Genomic DNA, 14,004 nt, shown 5'->3' with positions numbered 1-14,004 from the left:
AGAGCCCGTCTTCCTTGGAGGTTATCTCTATCTCACACCAAGCCTGGCATTGCTTCTGTCAGGCTCTCCCTATATGCAACAAGCCTGTAATCTCTGTTGTAGGAGCTTCCCCTTCCCTTTCCCAGCGTCATACCCAAACACACACTGACAAGAGCTGGGGGACTGGTGTTTATTGATGAGCAATGGATTGCAGTGGGCTACAGTCCAACCTTGTGTAGTTCTTTGCTTTAGAGTCTCTCTATCTGGTTCAGGATATCTCTTTCTTCTCTTCCTCCTGTCCTTCCTCTCTCTCTCTTCCCCCTGTCCTCAACATCCCCACTAAGGTTCTGGCCACTCTGCCCAGCCTGGGTGAAAACGCGCTTTGGTGATAAAATTACACTTCCTTATGTTACAAAAATGCATTTTAACAAGACAAATACGATTCTTTATGTTCTGAATCGTTAAGTGGAGTCTTTCTCTATCAATCACACTAGATTCAAAAATATTTTGTAAACTGATACATGCAAGCGGTGCGGGTTTCTCGCCCCAACTTTTAAGGATTTGAGGATGTTGTGGTCGTCGTCTTCAAAGTTGTTAGCAGGACAAATTGAATTAAATGTAAAAGGACTTGAAAATATAACGCTTGCGGGCCAGGAATTTCGCATTAATATGAAAAGCAAATACTAAAATATGAAAATACTACACGTCATGTCTCAAAATTGATATCTATCTATAGTTTTATGTCTTCCGGATTCTAGAAGAAAGATTTCAGTGGTGAGCTGTCAGCTAGCGTTACTTCTGAAACAGCCTAGCTGATGTTATAGAGAGCTACAGTAGTAGTGGTAGTATTTCCTTGTGGTGAGCTGTCAGCTAGCATTACATCTGGAACAGCCTAGCTGATGTTATAGAGAGCTACAGTAGAAGTGGTAGTATTTCATTGTGGTGAGCTGTCAGCTAACGTTACTTCTGGAACAGTGTCCAGCCTAGCTGATGATATAGAGAGCTACAGTAGTAGTGGTAGTATTTCCTTGTGGTGAGCTGTCAGCTAGCATTACATCTGGAACAGCCTAGCTGATGATATAGAGAGCTACAGTAGAAGTGGTAGTATTTCATTGTGGTGAGCTGTCAGCTAGCGTTACATCTGAAAGAGCATCCAGCCTAGCTGATGATATAGAGAGCTATAGTAGTAGTGGTAGTATTTCATTGTGGTGAGCTGTCAGCTAACGTTACTTCTGGAACAGTGTCCAGCCTAGCTGATGATATAGAGAGCTATAGTAGTAGTGGTAGTATTTCATTGTGGTGAGCTGTCAGCTAACGTTACTTCTGGAACAGTGTCCAGCCTAGCTGATGATATAGAGAGCTACAGTAGTAGTGGTAGTATTTCATTGTGGATATACAGTGACTTCAGGAAGTATTCACAACCCTTGACATATTCCACGCTTTGTGTTACAGCCTGAGTTCAAAATCGATTAAAATCGATTTATTTCTCTCACCCATCTACACACAATACCCTAAAATTACAAAGTGTTAAAACATGTTTTTAGGCTTCTTTGCAAATGTATTGAAAATAAAATACAACAATATCTCATTTACATCAAGCTCAGTCAAGTTGGTTGGTGATCATTGCTAGACAGACATTTTCAAGTCTTGCCATCGATTTTCAAGCCAATTTAAGTCAAAACTGTAACTAGGCCACTCAGGGACATTCAATGTTGTCTTGGTAAGCAACTCCACTGTATATTTTGCCTTGTATTCTAGGTTATTTTCCTACTGAAATATGAATTTGTCTCCCAGTGTCTGTTGGAAAGCAGACTGAACCAGGTTTTCCTTTAGGATTTTGCCTGTATCACTCAGTGATGTGTTGTGTTGGATTTGCCCCAAACATAAGACTTTGTATTTAGGAAAAAAACTCATTTTCTTTGCCAATATTTTCTGCAGTTTTACTTTCATGCCTTATTGGGTACTGAGGGGTACTGTGGGGTACTGTGGGGTACTGGGGGGTACTGCGGGGTACTGTGGGGTACTGGGGGGTACTGGGGGGTACTGGGGGGTACTGGGGGGTACTGTGTGTAGGCCAGTGACACAACATCTTAATTGAATCCATTTCCACTGCATTTCCACTCCAGAAGTAACGCTAGCTCCACTTCCACTCCATTTCCACTGTTCCTAGGCTGTCATTGAAAATCAGAATTTGTTCTTAACTGACTTGCCTAGTTAAATAAAATAATGCGTGTATCTGCTTTTCATGATTTAGACAAATGGTCCGGATAAAATGTACAACTAAATTGAGGAACTATAGGACATGGTTTACTTCATACATTGCTTTTGGGATGCAATATTCCCAATTTATTTATTTTTACACTTTTTTCTCTGGTCTCCATTGATTTAGCCACTGTGATGAAAAACGGCAATAACTTCTGAATGGGTTGTGATAGAGGCAAGAGGTTTGGACCATTGGTTTTCTTAGACCTGTTAGTCAAACGTTGTGTTTTCCATTGGACACCGACCCATATGTATTACGAGCTCTGTTTGTATATTCGTACTCCATTCCTTTACTTAGAGTTGTGTGTATTAGATAGTAGTTGGGGAATTGTTAGATTACTTTTTAGATATTACTGCACTGTCGGAACTAGAAGCACAAGCATTCCACTACACTCACAATAACATCTGCTAATCATATGTATTTGACCAATACAATTTGATTTGATGTGTGAAAATAAATCCCTTCATATCACATCATGTTTTATAATATAATGCATGGTCATAGTGCCTGCACTGCAGTAGCTGAGATGTGAAAATTATTTTTCACACTTACAGTAGTAAAGTGCATTGGTGACTTCACTCTAGCTGTTGTCGGATACTATTTAGAATTCAAACTTGTAATAGCCTACAACATGAGGTCTACTCAAGGTTTTAGATAATGCTCTTGGGAGTGTTCTTCTCTCTTTCTGTGTATATTACTATTGTGTTGAGGCTTTAGATAACGTATAAGCTGCTGAGAGTTACAGTTCTCTCCTTTGCTACACTCAGTGGGCTTCCGAGTGGCGCAGCGGTTTAAATCTCAGTGCTAGAGGAGTCACTACAGACACCCCCGGTTCGATTCCAGGCTCTATCACAATCCGGCCGTGATTGGGAGTTCCATTTGGCGGCGCACAATTGGCCCAGCGTTGTCTGGGTTTGGCAGGTGTAGGTCGTCATTGTAAAGAATAACTTTGTATTAACTGACTTGCATAGTTAAATAAAGGTTAAACAATTATTTTTTTTAATACATTGAGCAGTTAGTGTTTCTTTATTGTTCTGTGATAAAGGACAGGGCTGTGTACGGTTGACTTATATATATGACAAATGGCACCCTATTCCCTATGTTGTACACAACTTTTAACACTATGGGCCTTGGCCAAAAGTAGTGCACTGCGTAGGGGTTAAGGGTAACATTTCAGACACAGTCTTTCATGATGTTAATCTTCCCAGGTAACGCAATACAAACATCAGTCCTCCTCATCACACTAATAATCATTAATAAAGGTGTGATATAATGTCGATGATTCCATGTAGATGGTTGTTTTGTTTGCTGCTGTATTAAATTACATTTAGCCTCAGGGATTCATTAACTAGACATACCTGCCAAGCTCTATTCAATAACTAGACATACCCGCCGAGCTCTATTCATTTAGCCTCAGGGATTCATTAACTAGACATACCCGCCAAGCTCTTTTCAATAACTAGACATACCCGCCGAGCTCTATTCATTAATTATAGATACCCACCAAGCTCTATTCAATAACTAGACATACCCACCGAGCTCTATTCATTAATTATAGATACCCGCCGAGCTCTATTCATTAACTAGACATACCCGCCAAGCTCTATTCATTAACTATAGATACCCGCCGAGCTCTATTCATTAACTAGACATACCCGCCGAGCTCTATTCATTAACTATAGATACCCGCTGAGCTCTATTAATTTAGCCTCAGGGATTCAGAAACTATAGATACCCGCCGAGCTCTATTAATTTAGCCTCAGGGATTCATTAACTATAGATACCCGCAGAGCTCTATTAATTTAGCCTCAGGGATTCATTAACTATACATACCCGCCGAGCTCTATTCATTTAGCCCCAGGGATTCAGTAACTATAGATACCCGCAGAGCTCTATTAATTTAGCCTCAGGGATTCATTAACTATACATACCCGCCGAGCTCTATAAATTAACTAGACATACCCGCCGAGCTCTATTCATTTAGCCTCAGGGATTCATTAACTATACATACCCGCCAAGCTCTATTAATTAACTAGACATACCCGCCGGGCTCTATTAATTAACTAGACATACCCGCCAAGCTCTATTCATTAACTAGACATACCCGCCGAGCTCTATTCATTAACTAGACATACCCGCTGAGCTCTATTCATTAACTAGACATACCCGCCGAGCTCTATTAATTTAGCCTCAGGGATTCATGAACTATACATACCCGCCGAGCTCTATTCATTAACTAGACATACCCGCCGAGCTCTATTCATGAACTATACCCGCCAAGCTCTATTCATTTAGCCACAGGGATTCATTAACTAGACATACCCACCGAGCTCTATTCAATAACTAGACATACCCGCCGAGCTCTATTCATGAACTATACATACCCGCCAAGCTCTATTCATTTAGCCTCAGGGATTCATTAACTAGAAAAACCCGCAGAGCTCTATTCATTAACTAGACATACCCGCCAAGCTCTATTCATTTAGCCTCAGGGATTCATTAACTAGACATACCCGCCGAGCTCTATTCATTAACTAGACATACCCGCTGAGCTCTATTCATTAACTAGACATACCCGCCGAGCTCTATTAATTTAGCCTCAGGGATTCATTAACTAGACATACCCGCCGAGCTCTATTCATTAACTAGACATACCCGCCGAGCTCTATTCATTAACTAGACATACCCGCCGAGCTCTATTCATCAACTAGACATACCCGCCGAGCTCTATTCAGTTTATGGACTTCAGCGTTATCACCCCAACATACAACCATTCAAATAGCTGCAGAACAAATATGGCAGCAACATATTTAGCTAAGCAGTGCCAGTTGTTATTGTTAAAGGAGTACAACATGAAGCCAGCAGCCATCTGTCTCACTGAGGCTCCAGGTGCAGATAGAACTGACATACTTGCTGGAGGGTAGGCACACTGAAGAGGAGAGGCTGGAGGGGTTTGCCTAGACTGGGTAGGCTAGTCAGGGGAAGAGGCAGAGCCAGGAGTGGGTAGGGTTTTCTGGACATATGGAACAGACAGACTTGCTTGAGGCTAGAAAGACTGCAGTGGAGAGGCTGGAGAAGAGGCACAGCCAAGAGAGAAGAGAGATGACAGGTTAGTCTGAAGAAGAGGAAGTGACAGGAGAGAAGAGAGATGACAGGTTAGTCTGAAGAAGAGGAAGAGACAGGAGAGAGGAGAGATGACAGGTTCGTCTGAAGAAGAGGAAGAGACAGGAGAGAGGAGAGATGACAGGTTCGTCTGAAGAAGAGGAAGAGACAGGATAGAGGAGGGATGACAGGTTCGTCTGAAGAAGAGGAAGAGACAGGAGAGAGGAGAGATGACAGGTTCATCTGAAGAAGAGGCAGAGACAGGAGAGAGGAGAGAGTAGGGGCCAACAGCCCAGAACCCTGGAGCCATCCACTGGGTTCATCAGTCCTGTCTCTCCCACTCTTCCTTGCCAGCTGTCCCACTTGGTGGGAGGAGAGGAGGAGACATCAGGGCTTTTTGGATATACTAACTCTACACATTTTGGAAATTATTTTCTAAGTGGGTAATTATTATTTTCAAAATACATAAACTGTCTGCAGGACTACATGTACAGTGAATCCAGTTTGCTAGAGAGAGAGAGGAACTTGTAATGTTGAACACAAATAGTACCCCCCCCCATGTTTTGCACATCATTCGCTGTCAATTTCAATTTACTTTGTAGCGCTCTTCATCCAGGCTGCATAATTTAGTTTATTAGCACAAATAAAAATACATTTTCTCTACACAGTTATAAAATGACAACAATATGTGAAGTAAAAAATATTATAAAATAAATAAATAAATCACACAAACAAAAGATAAAATAAACGCAAAAGGGATACAATCCCATAAAATCCCAGCAGAAAGTCTACTAGGGATATACAGCTGTGATGGACAGTAGCTTAATAAAACACATTTTAAAACAGTGATGGGGATAGCTTGGCAAAATCTGGCGGGGCTGAGTTCCAGATCACAGGGCCTCTGTGGTTGACGTAGCTGTTGTCCGTTTCTTGTTGAGTAGTTGTGGAATTCACATGTGACGGTGAAATAGTTTTTGACGTTATTATTTTAAAGAGTCGTTAACAAATTGAGCAACTTGAAGATGAATCATTTGATAAATAGTCAGCAGAACTAATAGTTTGAAAAGTGATGCTGAATTGATTCTAGAACCGGCAGATAATGTTATTCTAGAACCGGCAGATAATGTTATTCTAGAACCGGCAGATAATGTTATTCTAGAACCGGCAGATAATGTTATTCTAGAACCGGCAGATAATGTTATTCTAGAACCGGCAGATAATGTTATTCTAGAACCGGCAGATAATGTTATTCTAGAACCGGCAGATAATGTTATTCTAGAATGTTTCTACAGACGACAGACTGGTAGTAGTGTAGTAGGTTGTGTGCTGGCCCATGTTATTCTAGAATGTTTCTACAGATGACAGACTGATAGTAGTTTAGTAGGTTGTGTGCTGGCCCATGTTATTCTAGAGTGTTACTACAGACGACAGACTGACAGTAGTGTAGTAGGTTGTGTGCTGGCCCATGTTATTCTAGAATGTTTCTACAGACGACAGACTGATAGTAGTGTAGGAGGTTGTGTGCTGGCCCATGTTATTCTAGAGTGTTTCTACAGATGACAGACTGGTAGTAGTGTAGTAGGTTGTGTGCTGGCCCATGTTATTCTAGAGTGTTTCTACAGATGACAGACTGATAGTAGTGTAGTAGGTTGTGTGCTGGCCCATGTTATTCTAGAGAGTTTCTACAGATGACAGACTGATAGTAGTGTAGTAGGTTGTGTGCTGGCCCATGTTATTCTAGAGTGTTTCTACAGATGACAGACTGATAGTAGTTTAGTAGGTTGTGTGCTGGCCCATGTTATTCTACAGTGTTTCTACAGACGACAGACTGGTAGTAGTGTAGTAGGTTGTGTGCTGGCCCATGTTATTCTAGAATGTTTCTACAGACGACAGACTGGTAGTAGTGTAGTAGGTTGTGTGCTGGCCCATGTTATTCTAGAATGTTTCTACAGATGACAGACTGATAGTAGTTTAGTAGGTTGTGTGCTGGCCCATGTTATTCTAGAGTGTTACTACAGACGACAGACTGACAGTAGTGTAGTAGGTTGTGTGCTGGCCCATGTTATTCTAGAATGTTTCTACAGACGACAGACTGATAGTAGTGTAGTAGGTTGTGTGCTGGCCCATGTTATTCTAGAGTGTTTCTACAGACGACAGACTGATAGTAGTGTAGTAGGTTGTGTGCTGGCCCATGTTATTCTAGAATGTTTCTACAGATGACAGACTGGTAGTAGTGTAGTAGGTTGTGTGCTGGCCCATGTTATTCTACAGTGTTTCTACAGATGACAGACTGGTAATAGTGTAGTAGGTTGTGTGCTGGCCCATGTTATTCTAGAGAGTTTCTACAGATGACAGACTGATAGTAGTGTAGTAGGTTGTGTGCTGGCCCATGTTATTCTAGAGTGTTTCTACAGACGACAGACTGATAGTAGTGTAGTAGGTTGTGTGCTGGCCCATGTTATTCTAGAGTGTTTCTACAGATGACAGACTGATAGTAGTTTAGTAGGTTGTGTGCTGGCCCATGTTATTCTACAGTGTTTCTACAGACGACAGACTGGTAGTAGTGTAGTAGGCTTTGTGCTGGCCCATGTTATTCTAGAATGTTTCTACAGACGACAGACTGGTAGTAGTGTAGTAGGTTGTGTGCTGGCCCATGTTATTCTAGAATGTTTCTACAGACGACAGACTGGTAGTAGTTTAGTAGGTTGTGTGCTGGCCCATGTTATTCTAGAGTGTTACTACAGATGACAGACTGACAGTAGTGTAGTAGGTTGTGTGCTGGCCCATGTTATTCTAGAATGTTTCTACAGACGACAGACTGATAGTAGTTTAGTAGGTTGTGTGCTGGCCCATGTTATTCTAGAGTGTTTCTACAGATGACAGACTGGTAGTAGTGTAGTAGGTTGTGTGCTGGCCCATGTTATTCTAGAATGTTTCTACAGATGACAGACTGGTAGTAGTGTAGTAGGTTGTGTGCTGGCCCATGTTATTCTGGAGTGTTTCTACAGACGACAGACTGATAGTAGTGTAGTAGGTTGTGTGCTGGCCCATGTTATTCTAGAGTGTTTCTACAGACGACAGACTGACAGTAGTGTAGTAGGTTGTGTGCTGGCCCATGTTATTCTAGAATGTTTCTACAGACGACAGACTGGTAGTAGTGTAGTAGGTTGTGTGCTGGCCCATGTTATTCTAGAATGTTTCTACAGACGACAGACTGGTAGTAGTGTAGTAGGTTGTGTGCTGGCCCATGTTATTCTACAGTGTTTCTACAGACGACAGACTGACAGTAGTGTAGTAGGTTGTGTGCTGGCCCATGTTATTCTAGAATGTTTCTACAGACGACAGACTGGTAGTAGTGTAGTAGGTTGTGTGCTGGCCCATGTTATTCTAGAATGTTTCTACAGATGACAGACTGATAGTAGTGTAGTAGGTTGTGTGCTGGCCCATGTTATTCTAGAGTGTTTCTACAGATGACAGATTGATAGTAGTGTAGTAGGTTGTGTGCTGGCCCATGTTATTCTAGAGTGTTTCTACAGATGACAGACTGATAGTAGTGTAGTACGTTGTGTGCTGGCCCATGTTATTCTAGAGAGTTTCTACAGATGACAGACTGATAGTAGTGTAGTAGGTTGTGTGCTGGCCCATGTTATTCTAGAGTGTTTCTACAGACGACAGACTGATAGTAGTGTAGTAGGTTGTGTGCTGGCCCATGTTATTCTAGAGTGTTTCTACAGATGACAGACTGGTAGTAGTGTAGTAGGTTGTGTGCTGGCCCATGTTATTCTAGAATATTTCTACAGACGACAGACTGATAGTAGTGTAGTAGGTTGTGTGCTGGCCCATGTTATTCTAGAATGTTTCTACAGATGACAGACTGATAGTAGTGTAGTAGGTTGTGTGCTGGCCCATGTTATTCTACAGTGTTTCTACAGATGACAGACTGATAGTAGTGTAGTAGGTTGTGTGCTGGCCCATGTTGTTCTAGAATGTTTCTACAGATGACAGACTGATAGTAGTGTAGTAGGTTGTGTGCTGGCCCATGTTATTCTACAGTGTTACTACAGATGACAGACTGATAGTAGTGTAGTAGGTTGTGTGCTGGCCCATGTTATTCTAGAGTGTTTCTACAGACGACAGACTGATAGTAGTTTAGTAGGTTGTGTGCTGGCCCATGTTATTCTAGAATGTTTCTACAGACGACAGACTGATAGTAGTGTAGTAGGTTGTGTGCTGGCCCATGTTATTCTAGAGAGTTTCTACAGACGACAGACTGGTAGTAGTGTAGTAGGTTGTGTGCTGGCCCATGTTATTCTAGTGTGTTTCTACAGATGACAGACTGATAGTAGTTTAGTAGGTTGTGTGCTGGCCCATGTTATTCTAGAGTGTTTCTACAGACGACAGACTGATAGTAGTGTAGTAGGTTGTGTGCTGGCCCATGTTATTCTAGAGTGTTTCTACAGACAACAGACTGACAGTAGTGTAGTAGGTTGTGTGCTGGCCCATGTTATTCTAGAGTGTTTCTACAGATGACAGACTTACAGTAGTGTAGTAGGTTGTGTGCTGGCCCATGTTATTCTAGAGAGTTTCTACAGATGACAGACTGGTAGTAGTGTAGTAGGTTGTGTGCTGGCCCATGTTATTCTAGAGAGTTTCTACAGATGACAGACTGGTAGTAGTGTCGTAGGTTGTGTGCTGGCCCATGTTATTCTAGAGAGTTTCTACAGATGACAGACTGGTAGTAGTGTAGTAGGTTGTGTGCTGGCCCATGTTATTCTACAGTGTTTCTACAGACGACAGACTGATAGTAGTGTAGTAGGTTGTGTGCTGGCCCATGTTATTCTAGAGTGTTTCTACAGACGACAGACTGATAGTAGTGTAGTAGGTTGTGTGCTGGCCCATGTTATTCTACAGTGTTTCTACAGACGACAGACTGATAGTAGTGTAGTAGGTTGTGTGCTGGCCCATGTTATTCTAGAGTGTTTCTACAGACGACAGACTGATAGTAGTGTAGTAGGTTGTGTGCTGGCCCATGTTATTCTACAGTGTTTCTGCAGACGACAGACTGATAGTAGTGTAGTAGGTTGTGTGCTGGCCCATGTTATTCTAGAGTGTTTCTACAGACGACAGACTGATAGTAGTGTAGTAGGTTGTGTGCTGGCCCATGTTATTCTAGAGAGTTTCTACAGACGACAGACTGATAGTAGTGTAGTAGGTTGTGTGCTGGCCCATGTTATTCTAGAGTGTTTCTACAGATGACAGACTGACAGTAGTGTAGTAGGTTGTGTGCTGGCCCATGTTATTCTACAGTGTTTCTACAGACGACAGACTGATAGTAGTGTAGTAGGTTGTGTGCTGGCCCATGTTATTCTAGAGAGTTTCTACAGACGACAGACTGATAGTAGTGTAGTAGGTTGTGTGCTGGCCCATGTTATTCTAGAGTGTTTCTACAGATGACAGACTGACAGTAGTGTAGTAGGTTGTGTGCTGGCCCATGTTATTCTAGAGTGTTTCTACAGATGACAGACTGACAGTAGTGTAGTAGGTTGTGTGCTGGCCCATGTTATTCTACAGTGTTTCTACAGACGACAGACTGATAGTAGTGTAGTAGGTTGTGTGCTGGCCCATGTTATTTGCCAGTTTCTGATGAATGGGAAGATCATTGTGTGACAGAGACTAAGAGCAGTGCTTCTGTATAGAAGACATGTCATTTTGACATGTGTCCCCGTATTTCTGGTGATCTCAGAGGTCATTGTCTTTGTTTGGTTGCCATGACAATTCATCATCAATTAAAATATCAAGGAAGTGTGTTGTACAGGCTTAATCAACAGGAATATTATCAATATGGACCTGAATGAGTCTGGATATATAGTCTGGATATATAATCTGGATAAATAGTCTGGATTGATTTCTCTGCTCTTTGGACTAGATACTAAAAAAATAGTTTTTAAGATTCAGTGACATTTTGTTGATTTTAAACCACTTTGTGATATTACACAGTTCATCATTAACATTAATAAAGTCATTGAGATCTCTGTGACACTAAAAACACACCTGTATCATCAGCAAACAATATCAGGGAGAGAACTTTGGATGCATACAAGAGTGAAAACGTGTCCACGCACGCACACACACACACGCACATACGCACGCACACACGCACGCGCGCGCACACACACACGCACATACACACACGCACGCACACACGCACACGCACACACAAACGCACACACGCACACGCACACGAACGCACACACACGTACGCACACACACACGTACGCACACACACACGCACACACACACGTACGCACACACACACGTACGCACACGCACACGCGCTCACACTTTTGCACACACACACAACTTGAGCCCATTAATCAGTGCTTTTCCCCTTGTCTCTCTCTCTCTCTCCAAGTTTTAATTAAAGTCCCGTGGAACAACGCTACACACGTCATGTGTACTCTGAAGGCTCCGGATTGGAACTAGGACACTCATTATATGGAATACGTGAAATCTGTCTGGAACTCCCCGACAGGCCTCAGTAATTGTGTGTGTAACAGTAAACAGTATTCATTCTCTATGTTAGTCCCTGGCTGTGTCCAGTGTTCTGCATATCAAACAGATGTTGTTCATGTGGTATGTTGAGATCAGTGTGGGAGTAGAGTCCGAGGGGGGTGACTGGGAGTAGAGTCCGAAGGGGGTGACTGGGAGTAGAGTCCGAGGGGGGTGCTTGGGAGTAGAGTCCGAGGGGGGTGACTGGGAGTAGAGTCCGAGGGGGGTGACTGGGAGTAGAGTCCGAGGGGGGTGACTGGGAGTAGAGTCCGAGGGGGGTGACTGGGAGTAGAGTCCGAGGGGGATGACTGGGAGTAGAGTCCGAGGGGGGTGTCTGGGAGTAGAGTCCGAGGGGGGTTCAAAGGTGTGTGTGTTGGGGGAGGGGGGTGACTGGGAGTAGAGTCTGAGGGGGGTTCGAGGGTGTGTGTGTTGGGGGAGGGGGGTGACTGGGAGTAGAGTCCGAGGGGGGTGACTGGGAGTAGAGTCCGAGGGGGGTTCGAGTGTGTGTGTGTTGGGGGAGAGGGTTACTGGGAGTAGAGTCTGAGGGGGGTCGAGGGTGTGTGTGTGTTGGGGGAGGGGGATGACTGGGAGTAGAGTCTGAGGGGGGTTCGAGGGTGTGTGTTGGGGGGGGGGGGTGACTGGGATGGATGAAATAGACGGTTAACCTGTCTATGTCTAACTCTAACCTTAAATTAAGACAAAAAAGCAAATGTTGTTATTATTATATATATATTTTGTGTGTGTCCCGTCCACTAGAATGCCAAACGGAAACCTGGTGGAAACCTGGCACCATCCCAATGGTGAAGCGTGGTGGTGGCGGCGTCATGTTGTGTGGGTATTTTTGAACAACACATTAGATAGACATTTGCTAATTGCCACTTCTCATAATAAGATAAAAGGTTTTAGTAGACCCACTGTGTCTCTGTCTGCCTCTTCATTGTCTCAACAGACTACATCATAACATATTCCCATTATCACAACAATGTGATACACTGTTAAAAAAAAGGGTTCCAAAAGGGGTTCTTTGGATTTCCCCATAGGAGAAACCTTTTTGGTTCCAGGTAGAATCCTTTTGGGTTCCATGGAATCTAAAAGGGCTCTACCTTGAACCCCCCAAAAAAGGTTCTAGATGGCACCTGTTCTAACCTAATCCTCCACACTGGCACAATGTAGTGGCCACTTCTTGCAAGATGTCCATACTGTTTCAATTCACTTGCTCTAGTACCCACTCGTTCTCTTCACTGTTTGCCCTAGCTATATATTCCAGTATCACAGTGATGTGTTACAGTACACTGTAATCTAGCTCCTCCACTCTGGCACAACGTGCTGTGTTGTATTGTATGTACTCTGATAAGGGGATGGATGAACTCTCAGATGAGAATTTGGTTAATAAGTTATAACTTAATTGGCACGTCGGTCCTTCTCTGCCAGCGGACATATGGCTTCCTTCCATCTCCTCTTCTCTATTTGGCCTGGAGACCCATTATTCATCAGCTCCAAGTTACCATGCAGCCACAGCCAGCTAATTAGGTTTGGTGAACTGACCCCTCTGAGTTACTGTAGGGCTGATGTGGACTCTCTGATTAGGCCTCTGTTTCATCACCTCAGAGAGAGAGAGAGAGAGAGCGAGAGAGAGAGAGAGAGAGAGAGAGAGAGAGAGAGAGAGTATGTGTGTGTGTGTGTGTGTGTGTGTGTGTGTGTGTGTGTGTGTGTGTGTGTGTGTGTGTGTGCGTGCGTACGTGCGCGCGTACATCATTAGCAATCAGACTTTCTGCTGACCAGACTAACTGTCTCAAGGTTGGACAAGGCCAGCACAACCGAAATGCCGCTGCATAAATTCACCGTTCAAGTGACGTCACAACGTTTCAGGAAGAACTTTTAGCGCTCCTCTGCTTCTCGACAGTTCTGATGACCTGTTCTGAGGTTTGGATAGAGATACAGGGTGGCTTTTGTCAGAGATACAGTGTTAACGGCTGTACTGAAGACTTGTCAGGGACTTGATGTCTGAGGGGACATGAAGCCATAATAGCAATATCAACTCGCATGATATCAGACCAAAACAATCTCTTTTTTCAATGTTTTTTTTTCCACAGTACTTGACGATTGACCAT

General features: G+C 43.2%; 1 protein-coding gene across 6 annotated transcripts in view; it reads right to left on the bottom strand.

The window, feature by feature from the left end:
• LOC110504371 (glutamate receptor 3) overlaps positions 1–14,004 on the bottom strand; it is a 228,838-nt gene that overhangs the window by 23,359 nt on the left and 191,475 nt on the right. The window lies entirely within an intron of this gene.

This window comes from Oncorhynchus mykiss, chromosome 31 (assembly GCF_013265735.2).
Source record: "Oncorhynchus mykiss isolate Arlee chromosome 31, USDA_OmykA_1.1, whole genome shotgun sequence".
Taxonomy (NCBI): domain Eukaryota; kingdom Metazoa; phylum Chordata; class Actinopteri; order Salmoniformes; family Salmonidae; genus Oncorhynchus; species Oncorhynchus mykiss.
Note: the sequence above shows the minus strand (reverse complement) of the source record. Positions and strands in the feature narration are given on the sequence as shown.